Source organism: Bos taurus, chromosome 14 (genome assembly GCF_002263795.3).
Source record: "Bos taurus isolate L1 Dominette 01449 registration number 42190680 breed Hereford chromosome 14, ARS-UCD2.0, whole genome shotgun sequence".
NCBI lineage: Eukaryota > Metazoa > Chordata > Mammalia > Artiodactyla > Bovidae > Bos > Bos taurus.
This window is the reverse complement of record NC_037341.1, coordinates 67,777,556-67,800,980: the sequence shown is the minus strand read 5'-3', so window position 1 is coordinate 67,800,980 and position 23,425 is coordinate 67,777,556.

The window sequence follows — 23,425 nt, the reverse complement described above, 5'->3', positions numbered from 1 at the left end:
TCCCTTTGTGTCATAATGATAACATAGCTATTCAGATCATTTTAAGTTTACATGAGCATGCAGGCAAATCTTACTTTCCTAAAAATGGAGCTGATCTAACACATTCTCTCCCTTTGATTTTGGATCCTGTGCTGTGCTTTGCTTAGTTGCTTAGTCATGTCCGACTCTTAGCGATGCTGTGGAGTGTAGTCTTTCCCTTCTCCAGGGGATCTTCCCCACCCAGGGATTGAACCCAGGTCTCCCGCATTGCAAGCAGATTCTTTGCCACCTGAGTTACTTGTCCTGGAGCATGCTGTCTCCTAGCTTGTGCTCACGCTGCTCTTCTCTGCTCAGTTCCCATCTCCTTTCTGGTCATCTGGCATCACACAGGGAGCACCTAGTATATGCAGGGTATCGGGCTAGGTGCTGCCCATATAAAGGCAATTAAACAGGAATCCTCCCAACAGCGGAATCTAGAGTCAAATATTTGTTGGGCATCTTCTTTGTGCCAGGCATGAAGGGAGTAAAAAATAAAAAAGGTATCTAACAAGCCTTAGAGAGGGTAATTAATGCTTCCAGGAGGAATTACGAAGCTTAAAGATGGATAGGAATCGTCTAGATTCATTTCCAGGGAGTAGAGTAACTCTGCAAGGCTGGGTGTGAGGGGACCAAGGAAAAAGTGGCAACGGATAAGGGTGAGGGGTTAGGGTCAGAACTTGGAGGGGCTTGAAAGCTATGTCAAGATTTCTAGACTTTATCCCAAGGGGTAAAAAGAGCTCTTGAAGATGTTTTATTTTTTAATACATAAAAAGTTTATTTACATTATGAGAAGCACACAGACTCTGTACAATACATGCCGACAGAAGTAAAAAGAGTACATTGTGTGTCTTCCACTACAAGTTCCTGACACAAGAGTTAGTGCCCTTAAGTATATGATGCATATAAAAAGAAGGAAAACAATAAAAACTTAAAAAATATTGGCACAGATTATATCAACGTCAGTCTCTTGGTTGTGATACTATACAAAAATCACCTACAATATTACCATTGGAAGACATTAAGTGAAGGGTATTATTATCACTATTATTTCTCACAACAGTATGTGGATCTACAAAGATCTCAGAACAAAAGTTTGTTTAAAGGCACATGCATACAAAAATAAAGTCAAAGAGATCTTCTTGGGAAGGAAAATACTGATATAGTAAAACAGCGCAATAGAACCGCTGGTAGCTTCTGAACACCAGTGAGAGCAACCCGTCCAGTGGAGCTTCGGATGTGACTAAAGGTTCAGCTGTGGGTCTGTAACCCACATTTTCACTGCAAAAAACAAACCCTGAGAATGCTTAGAACATTGATACATGAAAGAAAAATGGAATGACTCAGATGGCAATGAAATTCTAAGAAAAGTAAGATTGTGTGGTTAGGGAAAGAGGTGGCTGCTGTGCTATGATTCATAAGTGGGTTTAGATGTCCCTAACACCCACCTTATGCTATGCTATGCTATGCTAAGCCGCTTCAGTCGTGTCTGACTCTGTGCGACCCCATAGATGGCAGCCCACCAGGCTCCGTTGTCCCTGGGATTCTCTAGGCAAGAATAGTGGAGTGGGTTGCCATTTCCTTCTCCAGTGCATGAAAAGAGAAAGTGAAAGTGAAGTTGCTCAGTCGTGTCCGACTCTTAGCGACCCCATGGACTGCAGCCTACAAGGCTCCTCCATCCATGGGATTTTCCAGGCAAATGTACTGGAGTGGGGTGCCATTGCCTTCTCCAACACCCACCTTACCAGCAAATAAGTTTATGTTCTTCCATTGGCTATTGTAGGATACAGTGCTTCCCAGTGGCTTCCTTGCCTGCAGGAGCTTCCAGTGATATTTCTAGCAATGTTCCTTGGATTCTAATGAATACGTGATATAAACCGCATAGCGAAATTAAACCCAAATATGGAGTAGGACATGCTCAGGTCCTGATACTCAACTCATAAGACGAAACATGCCATCACAAACACGTTAGAACTTACCAGCCTCTTGAAAGGTTTTTAACAATAGGAGTAATGTAATCAAATGTGTCACCTAGAAGATCTCTTTGGCAGCAGGATAGACAATTTATTTGAGAAAGGGGTGAAAGTTCAAAGGAGAAACAGTAAGGACTTCCACTAAAGGGGCAGTGGCAATAGACAGGAGACAGATTCCAGAATTATTTAGGAAGCAAAAAAAAATCGTTATCTTAATCATAAGAAATTCCCATTAGAGGTTGGCCTGAATCTGCTGGGATCAAATTTGGCTGTAAAGCAGAATGTTCAATAGTAGTGGTTTAAACAGGATAGATATTTATTTCTCTCATAAAAAGAAGTCCGGAGACTTCAATTCAGATGTGATCTGGTGGCTCCAGAGTCATCAGGGTGTCAAGGTCCTCCTGTTCTGATCTACATTGCTAGTACATAGCTTCTGTCTTTAAAGTTACATTTTGGTCCAAGATGGCTGCCAGAGCCCATCTAACTGGTCCACATCACTGCTGGTGGAAAGGAAAAAGGGAGAAAACTGAACCATCAACTTCCACAGAGGCTTCCCAGGACTTCCACATACATCAGTGTTTACATCTCATTGGCCAAAACCAATGGCTACACCTACGAAAGAGGATGATAGGGAAATAATATATTCTAGCCCTGCTATCATTACCAGTATATATGGAGTGGATGTTTGATGAATGCTTAGCAATCTCTGTCACAGCCATCAATTAAATGAGACACAGAGAAGGCAAGAATATCCTAGTCCTCCAGGGGATGAGTCACAGAATTTGGTGGACACTGTGTTATGTCTTCCAGGTCTCCTTCCAAGAAGGACTTTTTGTCTCAACTTCAGGGAGCGTTTTCGACAGAGAGCTTTCATCTCTCAGACTCTTTTGAGAGCCTTTGCACCCAAGGAGCCTAGACAGCCTACACATAATGACCACTGATACAGAAATATAAAGGGACGTCCACTTTCATCCAACTGAGGACAACTCAGAAGGACTATGCTAGCTCCACATCCTTCCTTGGAGTTGGCCAAGGCTATCATTGAGTTACATGGTACCGTGAATTTTCAAGCTAGAAACTAAACTCCCCAAAGAAATGACTAAGTTCCTATTTCTTGCCACAAATTTATCTCCTTTTTTCCTCCCAGAAGGGACTCCTACTTTCTTGCCCTTCCTTCCACAGCATGGAGGCCATGTTCACTCTTTAATAAACATCCTGTGTGCCAAGCGCTATATCCGAGTCTGCTTCCCAGGCAAGTCAATATGGCAAGGAGGGAGGGTATATCTCCTGAAGGTGTCAGAAACTCTAGAAGGAGGTGAAACGTTCACATTTATTGAAAGCAGAATGGGCTAGAAAGATGGAGATACGCTGCTGTGCGCACATCCCTTTGTTCTATTTCCTACGTGCCTCTCATGGCTGTCAATGCGCATGTCAATAGCATCTTCTACATCCTTTCCAATGTGTAACTATCCGTCTAGGTTTGGATAACCAGATCCTCAAACTTGTTAAAACTGTGCGTGAAGAAAGGAAAATGGCCGTTGGGTGAGAGCTGAGTCTCTCTGGAAAGGAAGTGTCTGAGCGGGCTCGTGGTGGCACTTCCACCATCATTAATTAGCCTTACAGCCTTTTTTTTTTTTTTCTTTCTTGGATCTTGGCTCGGCTCCAGAAAAGTGAGATGGGACTCAAAACGCAATAAACAAGAGAGGGAAAAATTACTCTAATTTGGAGGCATTTTTCTAACTCAGAAGCCAACTTTCCTTGCTCTAACTGGGGGTTTACAGAATCTGGCCTAAAACAGTCTGTCATTATAGACACCCCTTCCTTCCTCTGGCTTCCCTGGTGACTGACATGGTAAAGAATCCACTTGCAAAGCAGGAGACCCGGGTTTGATCCCTGGGTCAAAAAGATCCCTTGGAGAAGGGAAAGGCTACTCACTCCAGTATTCTGGCCTGGAGAATTCCATGGACAGAGGAGTCTGGTTGTGGGGTCGCAGAGTCGGACACAACTGAGTGACCAACACTTTCACTTTCCTCACTTCCTCTGGGGTTCCGTCTGCCTGTTTGTGAAAGCTGGTCTGCACAAATGTTCACTTAGGATAGGAAGACCACCTGAGCACCCAGTCGTGTGTGTGTGGGGGGGGGGGGGTGCTCAGGACACGTGGAGAAAAATCACAGAGGGGCCAGAACCACGTCATCACCCAGCTCTCAGGCAGGTGGCCCTTTCCGCAAAGCCCCGCCTCCTCACCGGTGCGGATGAGGACCTGCAAACATTACACATGCACCCAGAACTCCGTGGTCAGAAATGCTTTCCCATTTTCATGACTCGGAGCAAACATTATTCACATCGTGCCTCTGAATACACCCACTTCTGGAAAAAAAGAGAAACTTGCGGCAAGAAAGGGAAACTCTGCCATCGTTTCTTCCTGGACTTTAGATTCCGGGTTAGAAGTAGCAGCCGCTAGCAGCACACGCCTGCGCACTATGTGGCTTTTGAGGTTTGCACACGCACAGATCTCTCTGTCTCTTCCCATTTGTCTCTGTCAACAACTGACACTGCAGTCTTTATTCAAAAATTGAATTTGAGATGGCACCTTTTCTCACAGAAGCACTTCTCAGGACAGGGTGAGCAGGCAGTCCACAGCCGTTTTCTCCTGGTTTTTTATTTTATTTTTAAATTTTTAAAAAACATTGGGCTTTTTTGTTGTATTAATTTATTTATGGCTGCATTGGGTCTTAGTTGTGGCATGCAGGCTTACTCGCCCCACATCATAAGGAATCTTTGTTCCCAGACCAGGGATCGAACCCACGTCCCCTGCATCTGGAAGGCAGATTTTTAACCACTGGACCACCAGGGAAGTCCCTCTCTGGGTTTTTTTTTAGTGAAAAGTACAAGGAAAAGATCCTATCTATTTGAGAAACCCTAACTAAGCTCACACAAATATGTAAATAAAATTTCTTAGAAACTTTTATTCATTGAAAAATCTTCCAGGGCCTGCCACTTGGAGTATGGTAGACATTAACGTTTGTTGCATGAATACATGAAAGAGTGAATGAAAGAAGTAAGGAAATGAATGACAGTTACTGAGGGAATAAATGGAAGTGAGCTCAAGAAGCCTACTGGTAGGAGGATAAATTCAGTTCATAAAAGGTGTAACACAGGAAAGACTGAATGCTGGGAGGAGGTGGAGGGAGCAATCACATTGGGTGAGATCCGTGATGCTCAAACTGGCTGTATCTGGCAGAGTCGCCAGGAGGGTTCACAAATCCCAGAGCCCAACCTGTTAAATCAGTCTTTGGGGGTGGACTCCGGCAATGGTGTTTTTAAAAGCTCCTTAGGAGATGCCAATGTTCAGCCAGAATTGAGAACACTGGGACAGAAGGACCAGAAAGGGATTCACCAAGGAAATGGTTTTTGAAAACAACCTTTAAGAATGGAGAGTTTCTTTTAACATTTAAGGCGATGGCACCCCACTCCAGTACTTTTGCCTGGAAAATCCCATGGATGGGGGAGCCTGGTGGGCTGCAGTCCATGGGGTCGCTGGGAGTCGGACGCGACTGAACGACTTTGCTTTCACTTTTCACTTTCATGCGTTGGAGAAGGAAATGGCAACCCACTCCAGTGTTCTTGCCTGGAGAATCCCAGGGACGGGGGAGCCTGGTGGCTGCTGTCTATGGGGTCACACAGAGTCGGACATGACTGAAGTGACTTAGCATAGCATAGCATAGCCAGTGAACGATGTTGTGATAGTTTCAGGTGAACAGCGAAAGGACTCAGCCATACATATGTATCCACAAGATACATGTACCCCAACCCCAGCCATACATGTATCCATTCTCCCCCAAACACCCCTCCCATCCAGGCTGCCACATAACATTGAGCAGAGTTCCACGTGCTATACATTAGGTCCTTGATGGTCATCCATTTAAAATACAGTGTTGTATACATGTCCATATCAAACTCCCTAGCTGTCACTTCCCCAAGGATGGATGGAGTTTTGACTTGTGAAAATGAGCAGGAACTGGGGAAGATGTCCTGACCTCCTTTCCCTCCCAACTGCAGTTTCAGACAGTCTAATTGAATCGGCTAATCCAGACAGATGTTGGCAACTGGTAATGGTGCATCTAGGCAGTGAAATGGCTTTCTCCCCCCTGCACCATCTAAGGGCCTGGAACTAGGGTCTGAGGGACTCAGGGGAGGGGCTGAACACTGAGTATCCTGGCCTGAGGGATCGCCCATCCCAGGGAATGTCTGTATCCACTGGTATATCCCAACTCAAGAGCTGTATAGGGAGGTTGAGACCATTTCATCCTTGAGGCTGGGGGCTCATGAAAAGATAGGAAATGCAAAGTCTTCCTTCCTGAGGTGCCTTCACAAGGATGGGACAACCCATTATTGGTTCCACTGCCAGCTCCTGTGGCAGGGACCCAGAATGCCTGCCACTGCTAGCGAAAGTGATGCTACAGAAGGTTCTTAGCAGCTATACCCAAGCCCCAAGGGGTAAACAAAGAAAAAACAATACATTAAGGCTAACAGCTAGGGAGAGAGAAAGAACAAACAAAGCAGTCAGAACATAAAAAATAAAGACATAAAATGTTGGAGCTACTGGAGGAGATAGTCTACAAACTATACACAAATATAATAATAATAAGAGAAGCTGTGGAGACTTAAGAAAAACCTTCAGAAGACAGCCTGGCATGCAAACAGACAAATGTGATTTTTCAGATTGAAACAAACTGAATTAAGAAAAGAGTAGTTGAGATTCACCTCAGGGCCTGGAGGATCAAGTAGAAGAAACAACCCAAACCACAGAAATGATGGCTTCTGTCAGGGAAAACAGCAACTCCAGCTGGAGAAGGAGGAACAGCTGGAGAAGAGGCAACAATTAAACAATGATGCAAGACAATTTCCTACAGATGAAGAAAGATCCATACCTGTCTTGCAAGTTTTCACCAGATTCTACAGCCACGTATATCTTGGTCAATTTCCAAATTCCAAAGGTAAAGCAATCAATCTTTCAGTTCACAGGTAAAAAGAATAAGAAAGGAAAATCACATTGGTGCTCAACTCTGCTGCACTAAAAACTAGAAGAACATTTACAGACTTTGGAGGAAAAAAGGATTGCCACCTAGGATTCCTATGCTGGCCAAGTTAGTCTTTATCGATCATCAAGAAAGAAAGATATTTGGGGTGTGCAAGAATTCAGAGAACATATTATTCCCATAGCCTTTCTGGAGGAAATACTAAAGAAAGGGCTCTAATTAAAAAACAAATGAATCATAACAGAGAACTCAAGATCAGGAAAAAAGAGTGAGTAAAAGGAAAGAGTAGTGAGCTACGATGCTTGCTACTTATATAAATATATCAATCTATCACTGTAGGTTGCCTGAGGATGTGTAATATAAATTCCAAATAAGGACTCTTGAAATAGGCAACGAATGTTCCCAGGAAATTCTAATAATAATAATAATCTTATTGGAGAGTTCTTCTGTATCTTAGCAAAACCTAGAAGTGGGAGAAGGATGAGGCAGCAAAGCAAAAGCACTTATTATATCTCCTTTGGAGAGGGAAGAGGAGGGCGAGAGGAAGATTAAAGCCTTCTAAAGGAGAACCAGTAAACATGAAAGATGAGTGAACTAAATAGGAAAGAAAATCACATAAGATACTATTGATTAAATCCAAAGGCTTGTTCATACAAAGTTCAGTGGAACTGATAAACCCTTCCCTAGTCTCTTTAAGGAAAGACAGAACAAAGAAATAAACAAGAACACCTGAAATTCACATAATGGTATGTCAATTATACCTCAATAAAAAAACAGACAAAATTGAGAGTGAAAAAAAGTCATCATTACAGATACAGAAGAGATTAAAATAATTTTAAGAATGTATTACATGCTATTCTATGACAATAAATTGGAAGATCTAGAAGAAATTACCAAAATTAATCCAAGTAAAAACTTGAATAACAATTTTAGTGGGAGAGAAGAGAAAGGTTGTTAAAGATCAGCCATTAACAAGGGTATCAGGACAGATGGTTTAACAGCTCAGTTTTCTAATCTTCAAAGAATAGATAATATCAGTATTAATTAATTTATTCTAGACCATGGAAAAATTGAAAGCTTCTCAATTTATTTTATGAAGCAAACATGATTTTAATGCTAAACTCTGATAAAGATAGTTCAAAAAAGGAAACTGTAGGCCAATCTTATTTCTAAATAAATATTAACAAATAGAATTTAGCAATCTGGCAAAAAATAGCACACTATAACCGAGTAGATTTATTCTAGGATTGCAAAGCACATCAAGAAATCTATCAACATGAATATTTTTATCAATAAATTAAAAATGAAAAACCATATCCTATCAATAGAAGCATTCAATAAAATTGAGCAGCCATCCTTATTAAAACTTTAAGGAAAATAAGAATTAAATGGTAGTTGTTGGATATAATTGTCTCTTTATCAAAAATCAGTGGTCCATATCATTCTTATTGGCCAAATATCAGAAGCATTTCAAAAAATTAAAACCAGACAAAAATGCCCACTATTGCCAATTGTAACTCAACATTTTCTTTGAGATTCAGAGATTCAAACAAAGTGTGGTAAGGGAAGAAAATGAAGGACTGATGCTGAAGCTCCAATATTTTGGCCACCTGATGCAAAGATCCAACTCATTGGAAAAGACTCTGATGCTGGGAAAGATTGAGGGCAGTAGGAGAAGGGCACGACAAAGGCTGAGATGGTTGCATGGCATCACCAACTCAATGGACATGCGTTGAGCAAACTCTGGGAGCTGGTGAAGGAATGGGAAACCTGGCAAGCTGCAGTTCACAGGGGCACAAAGAGTCGGACATGACTTAGCGACTGAACAACAACAAAGAAAATGAAGAGATTAGCACAAGCATGTAAAGGAGGAAATAAAGTATTGGAATGTTTCTTTTTGCTCACAATTCTGTCTCTTCATTTCAGATTTATGCCTGCTATTAGGGTTCCTGTTTAACATTGCCTTGTAGGTTTTTAAAACTAAAATAAGAACATAAAATAAATATAACAACCAGCACCCCACAAGCCCCCCATCCTCCCCACTCCTAGTCTCCTCCAACACAAAGGTGGAAAACATCTATTATCTTGACTAATACCGTACTTTGCCTTCAACAGGTTTGGTTTTTAGTTGAGTAAAATGTGCTTAGAACTGACATGGACAATAAATGTCCAGAAGGTAAGAAAAATAGGGGGAAAAGTAGCAATAAGAGACATCTAACCTTATGGGATATCAGAGCACTCCAAAAAGCCATTGTAATCAAACCACTGTCTGCAGGAAGGGACCAACAATGAGAGGAGCAGAATTTGGAAGAAAAACTCAATCCTGGTGCATGTGAGCATCTAATACACGACAAAGTTGGCAAGTCAGTAGGGAAAGAATAGACTACCTAATACATGATACTAGTCCAGCTTGCTAGAACAAGTTAAATCCCATCTTATGCCATATCCATAAACAAATTGTAGACGTACACAAGACTTATTATATTTATATGAAACAAAACAATAAATGCTTAGAAGAAAATCTAGGTAAATGCGTGGGTTGGGGAATCTTCTTATCAGGACAGGAAACTCAGAACCTCTGAAAGAAAGACATATTTGACTTATTTAATTGAAAATGCTGCTAAGATAATAGATTTGGAGGGGGGAAAGTTTTACAGATAACTTGATAAATGATAAATAATGATAAATGATAAATAAAGACACTATAAAAAGAGCTCCTACAAATTACCCAATTAAATAGGCAAAGAATGTGATAGATAATTCACAGAAAAGCAAATCCAAATTCTCAATAAACTTGAAAAGATGCTTAAGCTCACCAGTAGTCCACAACTGCAAATTAAGTTTACAGCGAAATATCACTTTACAACGATCTGAATGGAAAACCCTTATGGCAGAAAGTGAAGAGGAACTAAAAAGCCTCTTGATGAAGGTGAAACTGGAGAGTGAAAAAGTTGGCTTAAAGCTCAACATTCAGAAAACGAAGATCATGGCATCTGGTCCCATCACTTCATGGGAAATAGATGGGGAAACAGTGTCAGACTATTTTTCTGGGCTCTAAAATCACTACAGATGGTGACTGCAGCCATGAAATTAAAAGACGCTTACTCCTTGGAAGGAAAGTTATGACCAACCTAGATAGCATATTCAAAAGCAGAGACATTACTTTGCCAACAAAGGTCCGTCTAGTCAAGGCTATGGTTTTTCCTCTGGTCATGTATGGATGTGAGAGTTGGACTTGAAGAAGGCTGAGTGCTGAAGAATTGATGCTTTTGGACTGTGGTGTTGGAGAAGACTCTTGAGAGTCCCTTGGACTGCAAGGAGATCCAACCAGTCCATTCTAAAGGAGATCAGCCCTGGGATTTCTTTGGAAGGAATGATGCTAAAGCTGAAACTCCAGTACTTTGGCCACCTCATGTGAAGAGTTGACTCATTGGAAAAGACTCTGATGCTGGGAGGGATTGGGGGCAGGCAGAATAGGGGACGACAGGGGATGAGATGGCTGGATGGCATCACTGACTCGATGGACATGAGTCTGGGTGAACTCCGGGAGTTGGTGATGGACAGGGAGGCCTGGTGTGCTGCGATTCATGGGGTCGCAAAGAGTCGGACACGACTGAGTGACTGATCTGATCTGATCTGAATGGAAAACATTAAAACAAGAATGATAGAGACTGTTGCTAGTAGGGGTGTGGGTATTCGCCATACTTTACTGTTGAAAATATGATGGGCCATTTGAAAGCAATCTGGAAATACATGATAAATTTTAAAATACACATGCTTTTCAAACCTGGAATCTATCCTGTAGAAGCAAGAACATCAGCACATAAAGATACATGCATAATAATATTTATTGCTTCACTGTTTGTAGGGACAGAAACTTAAAACAAAAATATCTTATCAAGAGAAAGATAAATAATGGATAAATTATGAAAGAGTGTCATCAAGGATTATCATGTAGCCAATACAAAAAGTGAATTAGAACCAGAGGACAGAGGGATGTCCACAAGGTATTTTTGAATGAGAATTGGAACATGTACAAAATCCATGACCTAATTTTTCCAGAGAAAGCAATGAACTACCCAAAACCCTACATAGAGATTCTATCCATTTCTCATCCATCTGTCTGTCTATCTATCTATCTAATCTATCTATGTATTGTGTATATATTATCTTATATCATTACACGGCAATGTAGAAAGTTAAAAGGTTATTAGCACCTGGTCACCTGGGGGTGGGGGACTGGGGCACAGAGCTGGTGGGGTGAATACTTGAGGGGACTAAGAAGCAGGCCATTGCAGGGAAACTATGGATGGGAGTGAAGAGTTGCACTCATCATCTCTCAAGGGGATTTCGAGGGTTCTGGGTATACCCAAAGCTCAAACTCCAAGAATGCTGGTGGGGGCTCTCTTGGGGGATACTACGGCCAGACTCTCCTCGGAGCATGTGGGTGCAGGAGGTATCACAGAGCCAGTCTCCTGTCCCTCCCAGCGCCTGACCTGGTGAGATCACAGCACGATGAACACCAGGCACACCCTGGGGCACCCCTGGTCTGGGATGTGCCAGACCTCATGCTGTGTTCAGGGTGAATGCTCCTGCAGGTCTCCGGCCCAGGGGCACCCTGGTAACCATGGGATCACTGTGTGGATGGAACCCAATAATCCCGGGGCCCTTAGGACCCAGTCTGGTTAGGTCAAAATCCTATCGAAGTCCACAACTACTTATTAAAAATAAACCCTATTTTTCACTTACATCTCATAAAAAACATTCAGGGATCCAATTCTTATTCCATATCAACCATCTCAAACTACCCTATCTTGGGGTTTTACTTTGAGATGATAAAAATGTTGCAGAGCTAGGTAGGGTGGTGGTTCCACCGCAGGGTGAATGTAACTAAATGCCACTTAATTTTTCACTTTAAAAGCGTTAATTTTATGTTATGCAAATTTCACCTCAATAAATTACTTAAGGGGAAAAAAAATGCCCTTTCTCTCCCAGCCGAAAATTGCTTTTGTTATCTTACTCTCAGCTCTACCAAAAACATTCCTCAAAACCCAGTCCACAAACCCGTCCAATTTATTCCCTTCTCTCTTCCCTCCTGTTTCTAGTTCTGTTTGCATTCATCCCCCACCCTCTGTCTCAAAATCCCAAGAGACAGGCTGGAAAACATGAACTTCTGCACGTTGTTGAGAAAAGAGGGGAGCTGAGGGGGGAAAAGACACATTTTCTTTTAACAGGTGGTGGGAATGGGCGAGGCAGGGCTGGTATTACTCAGTAAGTATTCCTCTTTCACATATGGGGGCTTAAGGTAATTTGGGTAGCAGCCACCATCAGCAGCTTGTCTTCCCCACACCCTGAGTCACTGCCCCTGCCTGTCACGACAGCTGTGCTCAGCCCCCTCTGTAACTGGGTGCCCCCATCTAAAAGTTACTTTTGGAAGGGGATAAGGAACCTCCCTTGTTTGGTGGGAGGGAGTCAGGTTGGGAGAGTTCAGCTGGGCAGCACGCAGTCTTGCAAAACAGGTAGCTTTGTTTACTTTTCTCCATTTGCAAAATTGTGGCCTTTACTAAAACAGCCTTGGGACTCAAACACAACAAGGACAGGCACAGTAAGACGGCATTTCATTAAAATACAGAAATACAAGCCGTCAACATCATGATGGAGCAGCAGAAATCGCCGCAAAGCAAACATCCAAGCAGCCACTGCCATTTGGCTGCTCAGCCACTGAGAGGGCAGGAGACGGGCGTGTCCGGCTCAGCCCTTCACTCTGCTCATCCTGGGCAGGGCGGAAAGGCAGGAGCAGGCCAGTCTGCAGGGTCTGAGCCTCCAAGGCTCCAAAGGCACCCTCCAGCCCCTGCCTCAAATGAAGGTGGGCCTCCTGTGCTTTTATGGGTTAACTGTGGTTTTGGGGAATCAATCTGTTCATATTACTAATACCAAAAAACACTTTGAAAGTCATTATGGTACAGCAGAAAGAGCTTTCTACTCCCACGCCACCCTCCCCACACTATTTTTTTTTTTATTTTATTTTTAAACTTTACATAATTGTATTAGTTTTGCAAAATATCAAAATGAATCCACCACAGGTATACATGTGTTCCCCATCCTGAACCCTCCTCCCTCCTCCCTCCCCATACCATCCCTCTGGGTCGTCCCAGTGCACTAGCCCCAAGCATCCAGTATCGTGCATCGAACCTGGACTGGCATCTCGTTTCATACATGATATTTTACATGTTTCAATGCCATTCTCCCAAATCTTCCCACCCTCTTCCTCTCCCACAGAGTCCATAAGACTGTTCTATACATCACTGTCTCTTTTGCTGTCTCGTACACAGGGTTATTGTTACCATCTTTCTAAATTCCATATATATGCGTTAGTATACTGTATTGGTGTTTTTCCTTCTGGCTTACTTCACTCTGTATAATAGGTTCCAGTTTCATCCACCTCATTAGAACTGATTCAAATGTATTCTTTTTAATGGCTGAGTAATACTCTATTGTGTATATGTACCACAGCTTTCTTATCCATTCATCTGCTGATGGACATCTAGGTTGCTTCCATGTCCTGGCTATTATAAACAGTGCTGTGATGAACATTGGGGTACACGTGTCTCTTTCCCTTCTGGTTTCCTCAGTGTGTATGCCCAGCAGTGGGATTGCTGGATCATAAGGCAGTTCTATTTCCAGTTTTTTAAGGAATCTCCACACTGTTCTCCATAGTGGCTGTACTAGTTTGCATTCCCACCAACAGTGTAAGAGGGTTCCCTTTTCTCCACACCCTCTCCAGCATTTATTATTTGTAGACTTTTCGATCGCAGCCATTCTGACTGGCGTGAAATGGTACCTCATAGTGGTTTTGATTTGCATTTCTCTGATAATGAGTGATGTTGAGCATCTTTTCATGTGTTTGTTAGCCATCTGTATGTCTTCTTTGGAGAAATGTCTATTTAGTTCTTTGGCCCATTTTTTGATTGGGTCATTTATTTTTCTGGAGTTGAGCTGTAGGAGTTGCTTGTATATTTTTGAGATTAGTTGTTTGTCAGTTGCTTCATTTGCTATTATTTTCTCCCATTCTGAAGGCTGTCTTTTCACCTTGCTTATAGTTTCCTTTGATGTGCAGAAGCTTTTAAGGTTAATTAGGTCCCATTTGTTTATTTTTGCTTTTATTTCCAATATTCTGGGAGGTGGGTCATAGAGGATCCTGCTGTGATGTATGTCGGAGAGTGTTTTGCCTATGTTCTCCTCTAGGAGTTTTATAGTTTCTGGTCTTATGTTTAGATCTTTAATCCATTTTGAGTTTATTTTTGTGTATGGTGTTAGAAAGTGTTCTAGTTTCATTCTTTTACAAGTGGTTGACCAGATTTCCCAGCACCACTTGTTAAAGAGATTGTCTTTAATCCATTGTATATTCTTGCCTCCTTTGTCAAAGATAAGGTGTCCATATGTGCGTGGATTTATCTCTGGGCTTTCTATTTTGTTCCATTGATCTATATTTCTGTCTTTGTGCCAGTACCATACTGTCTTGATAACTGTGGCTTTGTAGTAGAGCCTGAAGTCAGGTAGGTTGATTCCTCCAGTTCCATTCTTCTTTCTCAGGATCGCTTTGGCTTTCGAGGTTTTTTGTATTTCCATACAAATTGTGAAATTATTTGTTCTAGCTCTGTGAAGAATACTGTTGGTAGCTTGATAGGGATTGCATTGAATCTATAAATTGCTTTGGGTAGTATACTCATTTTCACTATATTGATTCTTCCAATCCATGAACATGGTATATTTCTCCATCTATTAGTGTCCTCTTTGATTTCTTTCACCAGTGTTTTATAGTTTTCTATATATAGGTCTTTAGTTTCTTTAGGTAGATATATTCCTAAGTATTTTATTCTTTCCGTTGCAATGGTGAATGGAATTGTTTCCTTAATTTCTCTTTCTGTTTTCTCATTATTAGTGTATAGGAATGCAAGGGATTTCTGTGTGTTGATTTTATATCCTGCAACTTTACTATAGTCATTGATTAGTTCTAGTAATTTTCTGGTGGAGTCTTTAGGGTTTTCTATGTAGAGGATCATGTCATCTGCAAATAGTGAGAGTTTTACTTCTTCTTTTCCAATTTGGATTCCTTTTATTTCTTTTTCTGCTCTGATTGCTGTGGCCAAAACTTCCAAAACTATGTTGAATAGTAATGGTGAAAGTGGGCACCCTTGTCTTGTTCCTGACTTTAGAGGAAATGCTTTCAATTTTTCACCATTGAGGATAATGTTTGCTGTGGGTTTGTCATATATAGCTTTTATTATGTTGAGGTATGTTCCTTCTATTCCTGCTTTCTGGAGAGTTTTTATCATAAATGGGTGTTGAATTTTGTCAAAGGCTTTCTCTGCATCTATTGAGATAATCATATGGTTTTTATTTTTCAATTTGTTAATGTGATGTATTACATTGATTGATTTGCGGATATTGAAAAATCCTTGCATCCCTAGGATAAAGCCCACTTGGTCATGGTGTATGATCTTTTTAATGTGTTGTTGGATTCTGATTGCTAGAATTTTGTTAAGGATTTTTGCATCTATGTTCATCAGTGATATTGGCCTGTAGTTTTCTTTTTTGTGTGGGATCTTTGTCAGGTTTTGGTATTAGGGTGATGGTGGCCTCATAGAATGAGTTTGGAAGTTTACCTTCCTCTGAAATTTTCTGGAAGAGTTTGAGCAGGATAGGTGTTAGCTCTTCTCTAAATTTTTGGTAGAATTCAGCTGTGAAGCCATCTGGACCTGGGCTTTTGTTTGCTGGAAGATTTTTGATTACAGTTTCAATTTCCGTGCTTGTGATGGGTCTGTTAAGATTTTCTATTTCTTCCTGGTCCAGTTTTGGAAAGTTGTACTTTTCTAAGAATTTGTCCATTTCTTCCACGTTGTCCATTTTATTGGCATATAATTGTTGATAGTAGTCTCTTATGATCCTTTGTATTTCTGTGTTGTCTGTTGTGATCTCTCCATTTTCATTTCTAATTTTATTGATTTGATTTTTCTCCCTTTGTTTCTTGATGAGTCTGGCTAATGGTTTGTCAATTTTATTTATCCTTTCAAAGAACCAGCTTTTGGTTTTGTTGATTTTTGCTATGGTCTCTTTTGTTTCTTTTGCATTTATTTCTGCTCTAATTTTTAAGATTTCTTTCCTTCTACTACCCTGCATCCAAGCAGCCACTGCCATTTGGCTGCTCAGCCACTGAGAGGGCAGGAGACGGGCGTGTCCAGCTCAGCCCTTCACCCTGCTCATCCCGAGCAGCGCGGAAAGGCAGAAGCAGGCCAGTCTGCAGGGTCTGAGCCTCCAAGGCTCCAAAAGGCACCCTCCAGCCCCTGCCTCAAATGAAGGTTGGCCTCCTGTGCTTTTATGGGTTAACTGTGGTTTTGGGGAATCAATCTGTTCATATTACTAATACCAAAAAACACTTTGAAAGTCATTATGGTACAGCAGAAAGAGCTTTCTATTCCCACGCCACCCTCCCCACACTATTTTATTTTTTTTAAGTCAAACTAAGTGTGAAGTGAAAGTCACTCAGTCATATCTGACCCCATGGTGGATACAGTCCATGGAATTCTCCAGGCCAGATTACTGGAGTGGGTAGCCATTCCCTTCTCCAGGGGATCTTCCCAACCAAGGGATTTCAAATCCTGGCTCTGTCCCTTACCAGCTGTGTTGAACTTGTACAAATCACGTCAATTCTGGAGGCTTCTGTTTGCTCATCTCTGGGGCAAGGTCAGAGTGATATCATTGGTTTACTAGGAATCTCAGTTCATTGGGGACATAAACATGAAACGGTTTATTTTTCCTGAAATTGATTCCAAACTCTCCACGCCACCCCCAACCCCCATGCCCCGCCGACATTTCTCGCTGGGTAGCAGCTCCTCTGAATGACGAGTCAGCCCAATTCCATGTATTTCAGTCGCTTTTTATTATTAAGGGGTTATATTCAGTCCTTAAGATTCTGCTTTGTTTGTTTTAAAATTTCAGTCTTCTATCCATTTCAAATACTTTCTCTTCCCTCTTAAAATTGCCAGACGAAATGCAGAATGCCCGTGAAATTAAGAGTTTTAGATAAATAAGTTTTTAATATACGTACTTTTCATTTTGCTTGTTAAATCGGGGAACCCTCCCTCAAGCACAGGCTTTAGGGAGGTGGTTCCCAACTCAGGCCATTCATTAAAAATTTCAATGCCTGTGTTCCATTCCAGATCAGTTAAGTTGGCATATCTGGGCATACCAAGAGGTGTTTTTTTTTTTTTTTTTAAGTTTCCCCAGCGTTGAGACTATTCCACGGTTTTGCAGGGTGGTCTGGCTTCCTCTGGCTCTACAAACATCTCCCACTTCCCAGCATGCTTTGCTTTGGTTTTTGGGTGTAGAGAAAGCTGAGGTCAGTCTCATTTTATTAGACTACTGATTGTAAACTAGTAACCCTCTCCACTGGTCACCACAGTACTTCCATTTGACACCAACAGGCTATTTGTTCCCAGTGTGTGGCGGCAGTCCAAATATGGGCTCTCCTGTGAAGCGCATTTTGTCAGTTCTCTGGAGGGCCTGTGAGTGTGTGTGTGTGTGTGAAGGGTCTTCCTTCTGTGTGCCCCCTGGTGTAGTGGTGGAGGTGGTTTAGTGTCTAAGTCATGCCGACTCTTCTGGGAGCCCGTGGGCTGTAGCCCACCAGGCTCCTCTCTCCATGGGATTTCCTAGGCAAGAATACTGGAGTGGGTTGCCATTTCCTTTTCTGCTCCCTGGTGTAGAGATTTGCCTCCCCAAATCAGCTGTCTGCCGGAAGTAACTTCCACCCCCAACAATTTCTTGCTGCTTGCTGCCCAGCACCATGTTACACTCATAATAACTCAGGCTTTTTGAGGTTTTCTATGTGCCCAGCCCTGTGCTCAGCTATTGCAAACGTTATCTTGCTTTAATCCTAGAAACAGGGTGGATTCCCCACTTTTCAGATAAGTAAATATTAACTAGGAGACTTTAAGTAATTTGCTGAAGGTCATACAGCTAATAAAAATCAGAGCTCAAACTTGGCTCCAATATCTTGCCTTTACCACTATAATTTATAAATACTCCTAATGTAATGCGATTTATTAAACTTATCTTGCTGTCTACTACACAGCAGGCACTTAGTAGATATTAGTTCTCTTCCTAGATAACCTCATACTCGAAATCTATCATCATTGAGTACAATTTTATACCTTTCAGTCCAAGTTCCTTGGAAACAATTTAAAGCTTTGTTTCATCATCCCTATATAGTAATCTATTAACCAATTTACTCTTTTAAAACATGTAGTATATGTCAGGTTCTGTGCTAGCACCAAGATAGAGAGTAAGAAAACTTTAGCATTCATTTCTTGTGGCTGCTGCTACAAATTACCACAAACTTGGTCACTTAACAGAAATTTATTCTCTCACAGTTCTGGAAGCTGGGAGACTGAAATCAAGGTGTCAGCAGGACCACATTCCCTCTGAAGATTCTAGGGGACCATCTCCTTGTCTATTGCAGTTTATGGTGAATCAAGGTATTCCTTGGATTGTGGCGGCATCACCCAATCTCTGCCTTGGTCTTCACATGACCTTCTCCCTGTGTTTATGTCCATACTTATCATTGATTCTAGGACCTACCCGTACAATCCAGGATGAATTCACATACCCTAATGGCAGAAAGTGAAGAGGAATTAAAGTCCCTCTTAATGAAGATGAAAGAGGACAGTAAAAAAAAATGGTTTAAAACTCAATGTTCAAAAACTAAGATTCATGGCATCTGGTTCCATCCCCTACTGGCAAATAGATGGGGAAAAAATGGAAACAGTAGCAGATTTTATTTTCTTGAGCTCCAAAATCACTGCAGATGGTGACTGCAGCCATGAAATTAAAAGACTCTTGCTCCTTAGAAGGAAAGCTATGACAAATCTAGATAGCATATTAAAAAGCAGAGACATCACTTTGCCAACAAATGTCCATATAGTCAAAGCTATGGTTTTTCCAGTAGTCATGTACTGATGTGAGAGTTGGGCCATAAAGAAGGCTGAGTGCCAAATAATTGATGCTTTTGAACTGTGGTGTTGGAGAAGACTCTTGACAGTCCCTTGGACTGCAAGGAGATCCAACCAGTCCATCCTAAAGGAAATCAGTCCTGAATATTCACTGGAAGGACTGATGCTGAAGCTGAAGCTCCAATACTTTGACCACCTGATGACAAGAGCAGACTCCTTGGAAAAGTCCCTGATGCTGAGAAAGATTGAGGGCAGGAAGAGAAGGGGGATGACAGAGGGTGAGATGGTTGGATGGCATCACCAACTCAATGGACATGAGTTCGAGCAAGCTCCGGGAGATGGTGAAGGACAGGGAAACCTGTTGTGCTGCAGTTCATGGGGTTGCAAAGAGTCAGACAAGATTTAGTGACTGACCAACAATGACTCATCTCAAGGTCCTTAATTTCATTACATCTGCAAAGACTCTTTTTACAAAAAAGGTCACATTCACAGCTTCCATGAGTTAGGATATAGCCATATTTTTTGGGGGTAGAGGGTACTATTTAACAATACAAAATTATAATGGAGCTTCCCAAGTGGCGCTAGTGATAAAGAACCTGCCTGCCAATGGAGGAGACTTAAGAGATGTGGGTTTGATCCCTGGTTCGGGACGATCCCCTGAGTGGGGCATGGCAATCCACTCCAGTATTCTTGCCTGGAGACTCCCACAGACAGAGGAGCTTGAAGGGCTAAGTCCATTGGGTTGCAAAGAGTTGGACATGACTAAAGTGACTTAGCACACACAGCACAAAATTATAATGTGGTGTGTTGGAAAGAACTTGAGTTTGGTCTTTGGAGTGAAAAAATACATATATCAAATTCCACCCAAGGCATTAACTCAGGAAAATTATTCATATTTTCTAACATGCCAGTTCAGGTCTTCTGAGAAACAGTTGGAATTAGATGTGCAAGGGGTTTATTGGAGGACATCCTTGTGGGATTCCTCAGGGATCCTTACTTGTAGTTTCACCAGATGGACTGTTCTGCATGATTATATCTAGCTGCAAGGGAGTCTAGGAAGAATATATTAACTTCCCCATCTTTATTGTACAGATAGGCAAGAGGGAGAGGGGATTTTGAGTATCTGATACATAATGTCTAGATAACACAATGCCTGGACCATACAATATCGGTGTCCACAGTGCCTGTGGCATGGCATTTGGAAGCTTCAGTTCCTATCATAGAAGCAAAGTGCCTAAATTGGCCGAAATCTTTGTTTGAGGAGGAGGGAAGGGTCATCATGGTGATGTTTGGAAGTGTACTGCTTTGTCAGATGAACAAGGACATTTCAGGCAGAAGATGTGCATATGCGAAGATGCAGATCTGTGGGTCAGAAAGGCCTGCTGAAGAAATGGTCAGCAGTTTGGAGAAGTTAGACCATAGATAATGAAGTAGAGAGTGTTGAAACCTGATGAAAAGCACATCTCACATCAAGAAATTTGGATTTTATCCTGTAATATAGGATCTCCAGCATTTTGATTGTGTCATTAAAAATCTTTTTGGCGTGTACACACCTTGTGTACATTTATTTATTTACCTGTAATTGCTATATTGGAGAAGGCAATGGCACCCCACTCCAATACTCTTGCCTGGAAAATCCCATGGACAGAGGAGCCTGGTGGGCTGCAGTCCTTGGGGTAGCTAAGAGTAGGACATGACTGAGTGACTTCACTTTCACTTTTCATTTTCATGCATTGGAGAAGGAAATGGCAACCCACTCCAGTGTTCTTGCCTGGAAAATCCCAGGGACAAGGGAGCCTGGTGGGCTGCCATCTGTGGGGTCGCACAGAGTTGGACATGACTGAAGTGACTTAGCAGACTTAACAGTAATTGCTATATACCTATACTATGCTAATATGCTGGGTGGGATATAACTGTATACTAGCGTATAATCTCCCTGAGGGTGGGGATTTATTTTATTCACCACCTATCCCCAGAGCCTAGATGGCCCCTGGCATGGAAAGATACCTAATCAATACTTGTTAATAATGGAATGAAAATGTAAAAGAACTGTAATTCTAGATTTCTTCTTACACCCCATGGATCATCTTGCTACACTTGGCATGCATGCAATCCTCCCCTGGATTTCACCAGCGTGGGTAATAAGAGTTTCTGAAGGGTTTGAAACATCTTATCATGTTATCATGACAAGATCTCAGAAATACCATTCTGAGTGTATGGAAGAGACAGAGAGAAAGTTAGCAGGTGAACTAGAACAGTAGTTCTTGAGCTTGTAGGAGTTCATGGGCCAAAATAAAATTTACTGTCTTAACCATTTTTAAGTTTAGAGTTCTGTGGCCTTAAGTATATTCACATTGTTCTGTGACAGCACCACCACCCATCTCCAGAACTTTGTCATCTTCCCCAACTGAAAATCTATGCTTTAAACACTGACTCTTCATTCTCCCAACCCTTTAGCTCCTGGTGACAACCCCTCTATTTTCTGTCTCTATGTCTGACTCTCCTAAGTACCTCATCCAAATGGAATCATATAACATTTGTCCTGTAGAGACTGGTTTACTTCATTCAGCACATAATGTCCTCAAAGTTCATCTATATTGTAGATCAGAATTTTCACCTTTTGTAAGGCCGAATAATATTCCATTTGGGCATACTCCACATTTTATTTATCCATTTTTCTGCCAATGGACAGGTCTTTCCCACTTTTGACTATTGTTAATAATGCTGCTATGAACATGAATTTACCAATGTCTGCTTGAATCCTTGCATTCAGTTCTTTGAGGTATATGCTTAGAAGTGCAATTGCTGGATCCTATGATAATCATGCGTTTAATTTGTTGAGGAACTGCTCTCCACAGTGGCTGCACAGTCTCACATTCCTACCAGCAGTGCACAAGGATACTTTCCTCATACCAGCACTTGATATTTTCTGTTTTTTTTTTTCTTTCTATATAATTGCCATTTGAATGAGTATGAAGTGATATCTCATTGTGGTTTTAATTTGAATTTCTCTCATGATTAGTGATGCTGAGAATCTTCTTATGCATTTATTGGCCACTTGTACATTTTCTTTAGAAAACTGTCTGTTCAAGTCCTTGCCCATTTTTTAATCTACTTGTTTTGTTGTTGGATTGCAAGATTTCTTTATATATTCTGTATCTTGATCTCTTATCAGGTTGATAATTTGCAAATTTTTTTTTCCATTCCATGGATTATCTTTTACTCTGCTGATATTGTTTTTTGATGCAAAAAAGTTTTATATTATGATGAAGTCCAATTTTTAATTGCTTTTTCCCCTTGTTGCCTAGGTGCTTAGCATCATGCCCAAGAAATCATCACTAAATCTAATGTCATGAAACCCAAATCCCTATGTTTTCTTCAAAGAATTTTCTAGCTTTAGTTCTTATACTTAGGACCTTGATCCATTTTGAATTAATTTTTATATATGTTGTAAGATAAGAGCCCAACTTAATATTTTAAGAGTGGGCTATCCAGTTTTGAGTACTTTATTTTAAATAAATTTAGATATATGGAGAAATTCACTGCAATGTCTTTAATTTTCCTTTTCCCTGAAGATAAGTGCAAACTTCATCAGAGTCTGTGGGATGACATTTGGAAACCATAGTCTAAAGGAGAGACAGTGATGGCCTGAACCGGAGCTGCAGAGTGGTGTTGATGGAGGGGCCCAGTGTGGGAGATGTAGAATCAACAGAGTATCATGCTCTTTGTTGATAATGTTTGGGCATTTTTCAAACATCCTAATTTCCAAGTATAAACTTCAATATATTTGTGGAAACAAGGTATAGTTGTTCAAATTCCAGCTCTGCCCTTACTATATGGCTTCTCATCCATAAAATGACATTAACAGTAATACCTCTTTATAAAATTGGCAGGAGGATTAAGTCACTGAATATTTGTAAAACCCTTAGAAGAGTGCCTGACACATGGTAAGTGCTGCTTAAATAAAAAACTACAAACTAGAAGTTTCTGGGGTCCCTGATGGACCACTAAAATTTATCCCCTTTCCAGACACACATCTGCCTCCTTCCTCTCCTGACCCATGGCAGAGTCTGCTGGGAAGGCAGTCAGTTCACTCTCCCTAACTTCTACAACATAGACTCATCTCTGGGGACCAAGAATAAATAGTTGGCCTGTTATTGATTAGACCTTGAGGTCACTCTTTCCAGTGACTATTGATCTATTTAGAACACTATGCAGTCACTGATTTACAGAACAGCCTCCTGAGCACGCAGAGGAAGACACCCCACCTAGAATGGCAAAGTTAATGGAACATTGCTCTGGCTGGGCAGAATCCTTCAGGTGATGCCAGCATTTAAAATCAAAGAAGGATCTATCTTAAATACTTGGTCATTGTCTTTTTCTTAATCAT